Below are 7,891 nucleotides of genomic sequence, written 5' to 3'. Positions count from 1 at the left end.
CGCGAACAGAAGAGGTACTTGCTTCACGTGGTCTTCTTTCCTCACAAACGCGTTTATCGACAGAAGTTGTGTGAAAGGATGCCGACACACCTTAAATGTTCCATCGATGTACCATGACTTGGACTTGGACATGTGGTGAAGCTGCTCGTTTGTGGCGAAAATTAGGTGACGGCGGCTGCTTACTGTTAGAACCATTGGGGATATGATCCACTTCCAGGTCGAATTCCAGGTCTGTTGGATCATTTGGCCTCAACTTCTGCCGTAGCCGGTTTGCTTGCCTGGCAAGGTATTCAGGCTTGGGTAGATCTGGGCACGGCGCGTTGCCTAATTCTTCTAGATAAACCTATAACAAAGAAAAGAAAAAGCAATTTTAAAATTAGACCCACGTGAAAGTAGATAAATAGCATGTGTCTCATTTATTTTTCGATTTTGCTGTGCTTAAAAACAGTATGGGAAATCATTGGACCGAAAACCAGTTGTTTTTTTTCTGAATCTTTAGAATTGAAATTACAGCGGAAATGACAAATTATCTTGCAAACATTATGGAAAACTCACCTCGTCAAGAATGGCTGGTGCTGGCCTAAAGACATCCCCTTTCGCCTTGGATTTCACACGGGATATGACTTTCGCAGCCACAGCAGCCCCCACTTGTGCTGGATGGTTGTGGCCATGAGGTCCTGGATCGAATCTCTCACCGCGTTGTCGTACTTTGGCTTTGCACGGGTTCATTTTGGGTCTGACTGAACACTGCCAGTCGACCGCACCACATCGGCGACGCTGGACGCTGAAGGTGTAGCCTCTGGAGTCGACGAGTTTCCGTTTCCCTCTTTTAGTACTCTCATCGACTATTTCGTAGGTGACTCGGTCATCGTAAACTGGTTGCTGCTGGTGCACCGAGGGATCATCAAGGGAAGATTCAGCGCTAGCACCATGGATAGTAAGGGGACTTCTACTTAGTTCTGCTTCACCGCTCGCCGCATCCCATTCCTAAGGTGAGAAAAAATAAATAATCAAGTGAAGCTATGATCTTCGCAGTTATGAGTTTACAATTGACCTCAAACATATAGAAATACGCGAAGATTGTCTCTATGCTGCGCGATGATGTTTAAATCAAGTTAATTGAACTGAACTGATTTCTTACCATTTGACTCTCATTGGGATCCTCCAAGATTGGCCACTCGATTGAACATTCGTCAACAGCTGCCTGTGTCGCGATCGGTGGGTCGTAGATTGTTGACTCGGCCGTAGAATTAAGTGGCGGGTTGAACTCTTCTGATTCGAGTATGTAGGTTGACGTCTCTGCTACTTGACAAACTGGGCAAAACCAAAGGATATTGGCACCTGCCCGGACAGCATCCCGGTATTGTTTTTGAGAAATTCCTATTAGAAGATAAAAGTGTATGTTACATTGAACGTCTAACTACAAGTTAATTACGGAATGTATCCTGTCGTTTTCTTATTTAGTAAGTATTTATGCAATTTGAATGAAATAAACTTCATTTTAGTGAGGTTCACAAAGCAACAACAGGTACTCCTGTTTAAGGAGTCCAATTAAGCTATACTGCGTTTTGCACTTGTTATCTTCCTTCGAGGCAGAGGCAGTCACGAAGTTGCCGGATCTTAATGTCATGTTAAGAAGACAAGTTTGGTTGACACTTACCTGTGTTACACGTCCTATGATTCCATTTGTGACAACCGTCGCATTGAATACCTTGCTGTCTTTCTCGGACAGGCTGTCTACACTGGATGCAATCACCGTCGCAGATAGATTCCATTTTTGGTTCGTTGTTTGCGTTGCTGGAAATGTGTCTCGTACGGCGATCAATGATCGAATGCATGTTAATTTTTTTCCCACCTTTTATACGGTAATCATGCTCATAATAGGCAGTTTAATTAATTCAATCCGATCACATTAAATTCATTTTAACATTGTTTCATTCATGGTTCTATTAAGTTCATGCACGTGTTTTCTGAGGGGTAAGAAGAGCTTCGCAACGATTTGCCGCGCGAAAGTTGGGGCAAGAGACTCAGTCTCTTGTCTCAACTTTCGCGCGGCCAGTTTGCGGAAAATCGTTTCGAAGCTCTTTTATCGAACCGGAACGCTTGCAACGCAGGCTAGAGCGAGCCATGCGAGTCATCATGCGAGTCACACAGTTATTGACAGCTGACTGTTCTAAAGGGTGCTTATACTTAAATGCTGTTTATCTGTGTTATTTGAAATGGGTGCTCAGACTTAAACGCGAGACTCACAGTGCTCGCAAATTGTCCGCCCATCAAAAGAAGACATCGTTGAAAGTGTTTACATAACTGTGGTCGCTTGGAAGTATCTTCATTAGCTTACCGGGATTGGAGTTTTTTCGCCGGTTAGACCACTAATTGACGGTTGAGAACATAAATGTTGAGTTGAATCGAATTGACTTTCTACGTGTATCGAATCAACTTTGATGATGTCTCGAAACGACTTCAATTTGTGTCGAATCAACTTGTATCGAAACGACTTTGTATCGAAACGACCGTAAACCATGCTCGTAATGTTTGTGAAGGAGATCTTGTACTGGTCGTCGACGGCAACTCCCCTCGTGGGTGTTGGCCGTTAGGACGTGTGCTAAGATCGCTCCCTGGGGACGACGGGAGAGGCAGAGCAGCCGAAGTTCGTACCAAGACCGGTACCTACACCCGACCTGTCTTTAAACTTTGTCTACTTGAGAGTGCGAGGTAGTGTTCGCCGCCTAGCCCCGCCGTCGAACACGAGGGGAGGGGCAGATGTTCGCGCCAAAACTCGGGCACGTGACACGTTGTGTTACACGTGATGGACTTGGTACTGTTTTGAGTTTGCGTTATATTACGTCGTTGTCGTTTGTTGAGAATGAATTGTCTCGAAAGTTTACCGTTTTGTCGCCTTGAAACTATGTGAAATCGTCCGGAACATAGCTGTTGCTACAAACTGCTGTTCGACTGCTTTATCACCTTCTAAAATGTCTAAAATAACATTGAAATCGTCTCCCCATAGCCAGAGATGGTGTACTCCATCCGCCATCTTGTTTTGAATGCACGTTCGCGATCACGTGACTTGTACCTTCAACTTCAGAGTGCCCCTATTGTTATAATCGTATGAAGTCCGCCGGATTTCATAACTAGTCTCCCTCTATTAACTTTGTTTTTTGCTGCTAAAAAAAACGCAGAGAGGATCAACTCTTCCCCAAAGTACGGCACTGATTGTGCAGTACCGAGCTGAATTCTGAGAAGATCATGGAATCAAATGTAAAAATGGCGTGAGCGGGAGTTGTAAGAAGCGAACGATTGTCATGGCAATGGTGGATTTATGAAACATTTTTTCATTTGGCTATGGCTTTTTTTCAATGCATCATTTCTGTCCAATCAAGGCAGAGAAGTATTCGACTCATCATATGGCAGCGCTTGGGAAGGAATTTAAACTGTTGGTAAGAACTTGCACGTCAGTTCATTATCTTTGTGCGTAAAGTTTTCATTTCTTTTTTTTATGTCCTAGTCCAGGCATTTGTTATTGCGCCATTTGCACGTGGCGTTATTGCTTATTGCTTTAATTCTTTCTCTCTCTTAATGGAATTTGAAGGTGAAGAAATAGGACGTTTACAGTATTGGCAACATAAAGGACAATGAAAAAGAGGGTACTCCAGTGCTGACCATAAGGGGTGGTAAATCGGTTGTTTCTTAATAATCAGTTAGATTTTAATTGTATTTAAAATACAATAATAATTTCTAAGGCGCAAGAACAGTAAATGCCTTTCGTTCGTTATTTTTGCGTCCCAGTCGAAGCATCTGTTATCACGCAATCATACTCATTGCCTTTATCAATGAATGTTTTCTCTTTTTTTGTTTCTAAATAAAATATGAAAATGAAGAAATCGGTGGAAAATCGGTTGTTTTTTTATCAAGTCATTTGAGATGAAGACCGCGAAGAAAGAGCCTTATGCAAAGCAAGGCTACGAAGGGCATATATATCTTTACGGTGAAAACCGTTAAGGGGTATTACCTATCAGTCAAACCCCCTTTGAGGCCTTCCAAGGGTTTTGGCGACAGCCGACATCGCTCCAAACTTGCGAAAAAGTGTAGCAACAATCTTGTTCCAAAACACCGACAACAATTTGCGACAGCGGCAAATCCATTTTTAACTTCGACAAAGCGACATCTTTTCACTTTGTTATTTCGACAGCGACATCACCGATCCGGTCAGCATGACTCTAAATCTTCTCTTCTGTTGGTGTTACTAGATTTCTTGTGCAAATTATGATACATCAGAGATAAGAGCTAATAACTATGAATATATTAAACAGATCATTATTCAACATTTGGCACACTGTTATGTAGTGAGCGGCTTATGTCTCCTTTTAAGCCTGGTTTCCATATAAATGCATTTGCCATAAGTGGACCTAATGGTGATCCCATCACGACCCCATCGACTTGTTCGTACAAGTTTCCATTAAATTGAAATAGCTGGTTTTTTGTGGCAACCGGCAACGCTTAGTAACTCTATCAGGTCGTCTTTGCTGATGTTCATGTTGTGAGTCTTGTTGAACCAATGGTCTTTGAAGGCTTTATTGGCTAGAATATGGATCGTTTCGTCAAAAGGTACATTTGTGAAGAGAGCGGTGACGTCGGAGGAGACAATAAATCATTTGTGCAGGTCGAGATGGTATACTCGTTAGTCGGAATGGTTTCAGTTTTTCATCTAGCCACTTTGCGAGAGCGTAATTGTAAGTACCAGATGCTGAGAGTATCGGCCGCATCGCGAGAGTTGTTTTATGCGTTTTGGGAAGGCCAGTGGGCCAGGCGAAATCCCTTCTGACAGTCTGCCATTTCTTTAGGCAGAATTTTGCGCTTGACTGATTCCAGATGTTTTTCTTTCACCAGAAGCGGATGATAATACTTTGGTGGTATTCCTCTTGTGGTTGGCTTTTGCAGGCGAACGGGTCGGAATTTTGTCAGGTTGTCGAATGTACTCCAACTTGTCCGTAACGACGACGCCCGAGCCCTTATCTGGTTTGGTAATTACTATGTCATCTCGTTTCTTAAGCTTTTGGATTGATCGTACCAGCGACTTCGGTGGTTTTGGGCCTTTTCTCTCGATGTAATTCAAAGCAATTGAACGCAGGGTCGCTGCGGCTAGCTCTTGTTTGTCGTCGGAAAGCTTAATTTGGGTTCAAGTTTTCCAAAACACTCTCTCAAATGTTGTCGATTGCAGAAATGCGAGGTTCAAGAATAGAAAGTTGCAGACCGCGTCAGAGAACGAGTTTGTCGAAGAAAGTGAGATTGTAAGAAGAGATGTTCTGAATGTGTTCATCTACGTCCACATGCCTGTAGAGTAGCTGGGCAATTTATGATGACTGATTATCCGCCATTTGCTGACAGGCTTGCTTGCGTAACATCGCCATCGTCTTCAGAATACACAATTGCAAGAAGCGAAAAGCGGAACATTTCTGAAGAATTTCGCTTTAGATTTCGCTGATCTCTTTCTTTAAGATGTTGTTCTGCTGTGATTTGTGACGGAGCTCTTCCAAGATGACATTGCTGGCAAATTGTTCGGAGGATTGTGTCCACGTTGTGGACTTCGTTGCCTTAACACCTAACAATTTAATAAAGAACTTTGAAGTCCTCAAGAAATGCCGTGGCAAACTCGATTGCTTGATATTTGAAATGGTCTTGATCAAAAACAAAAGACCGAAACTGAACACGCAAGCGAAACTTTATACATGATGTTTTCATGGTAACGTTTGGTAATTTTATTTTTTCTCACATCCTAAGTACTATAAATATGCCTTGCCGTTATTTTTAATTTATTCATTCGGCAATGATGACATGAAGTCGTCGAAACGTCATGTTACTTTGCTTACGTTAATTTCTCTACGTAAAACTTTACAGCGGTTGTCAGTGACACGCGCCCCTTAACGACATTTTTTCACATTCAAAAATAAAATTTAGGTGGACGTCAATCAAATGTTTTCATAACGAATTCAACCGCCGCCACAAGAAAACAGGAGTATCGTCATGGAAACATTTGATTGACGTCCACCTAAATTTTACTTTCGAAATGTGAATAAGGGGTGCGTGTAACTGATAACCGCTGTAAGAACATGTGACATAATTTTCGGGCTCAAATCGCAAAATATAAGAACGTCCAGCCTCAGCTCCAAAATTAGACGTTCTCAAAAAAGGGATTGTAATCACCCAGGGCTTCCATCTACAAGGATGAGAGATACTAACTCAGTTTACCATAGTGTTATTCGCATTCGTCTTTGCTAACAGTAATACTGATGTCGTTACGACCCGATACAAAGTAGCTCATTGTTTTAAACTTCCCTACCTTGTTTGACTCATACGTGTCAAGCACAAAATTAGAAAGGATCTGGGTAGAAAGCTAATTTTAAACTCTTTGAAGGTCAAGGTAAGCTGGTTTCTAGAGGACTTCGGTTAAAAATGACCCGTTCCGGTATTTGTTTCAAAACTCTCCGGATGAAAGTTGCAAAAAGAGCAAGTCGTTTTAATTAGCATAATTGGTAGAACTAACCAACAAAAATATTTGGCATTGCTGATAGCTCAGTTGATGGAGCAAGCGCAGCGAAACTGCACGGCCATGGGAGACGAATCCTTTTCAAGACTGGATTTTTCCCGTTTCCTTTGCAGCTCAGTGCTCAAGTTGCCGCGCAATCGTTACATTCTATTTCACGGTTCAATTGTGTGAACTTCATATACAGTAAAACACCGTGAGTATTATTACCCTTTGACACTCAAACCGGCCTAAACTCGTCAATGGGGAACCCCTGGGAGTCAATGGGTTAAAGAACCTTCCATTTTAAAATAGACCATTTTACAATTGTGCGCTCAGTTACCTGGCCTATTAATGAAAGTGAGGCTAGAAATGACCTTGTTTTGATGGAAACCTCACGACTGTTCACTGCTTTTCTTTTGTAAATTCCAAACAAGAGAAAATGAGAGGACAGGGAGGGAGGCTCATGTCGTTGGCCGGGATATGTCATGTCCACCAAAGTTATTTTTAGACGAGCAGAAGTCTTTGTTCTAGCGGAAGTCTTCTTCCCAGACGTCCGCATGCAGTCTTGCCTCGCTCTCAGGTTCTTAGTGGAAAGCGAAAATGACGGCGCACGTGGAAGGCTGATGAATATTTATATTCATCATGCCTTTTCAAAAGGCAATATACAGGCGTTTAGACTTCGGCATTATTGCAAATAATTATCCGATCCCAAGTACTTCAAGCGGAACAACCCTGGGTTTTGGCGAAAATCCGCCGTCTTCTGAGATGATTAAACGAACCATTGAGGCAATGCCAACGTGGATACATCCGTTTCTGTTGGGTCTCCGGTCCAAAAGGCACCAAGAAGAAGTCCGTAGCCAAGACGAAGTCGTAGACTTGCTTTAAAGGCACTAAAACAGGAGTCTTAGTCAAAGGACGAAAGCAGGCCGAAGAGCGTTTGCAGGAAAAAGCCGTCGAAGACCTGCACAAATCCAACGAGGTGACAACGTTGATAGGGCTTGAAGAATGTATCTCGAGTCTCGGCAGCTCCCTGCGTTGCGATTTAGAAGCAATTGCGGGTCACAAAAGCTGTGTAGTTGTCAGTGTTTATCCTAGAAAGGGAAAAAGCTACACGGAACAGCTGGGAAGTTTCCAACCAGTCCGGCTGCTGTTTGGCCCAACCGGACATTACAAGTTCCAATTTTTTATTAATCAAACATTCGAAGAAGGAACAATTGATTTACGAGACAAGGCGGCAGTAAAAAGTGTGATAGTTAATTAGTTACAAATTGAATCTGGTTTTGGGATGTGCCCTGCCTTAGCGGATTACGACGCGGTAAAGTGTAAGCTGTGGCACAAACCGCGGAAGCAACAGTCTCTAGCTTG

The 7,891-nt window shown here is 42.7% G+C and overlaps 1 pseudogene; it reads right to left on the bottom strand.

The window, feature by feature from the left end:
- Positions 1 to 1,775, bottom strand: part of LOC137971740 (uncharacterized) — a 2,836-nt pseudogene extending 1,061 nt beyond the window's left edge.
- Between the last annotated feature and the right edge of the window lie 6,116 nt (positions 1,776 to 7,891).

This window comes from Montipora foliosa, chromosome 9, assembly GCF_036669935.1.
Source record: "Montipora foliosa isolate CH-2021 chromosome 9, ASM3666993v2, whole genome shotgun sequence".
NCBI classification, from domain to species: domain Eukaryota; kingdom Metazoa; phylum Cnidaria; class Anthozoa; order Scleractinia; family Acroporidae; genus Montipora; species Montipora foliosa.
Note: the sequence above shows the minus strand (reverse complement) of the source record. Positions and strands in the feature narration are given on the sequence as shown.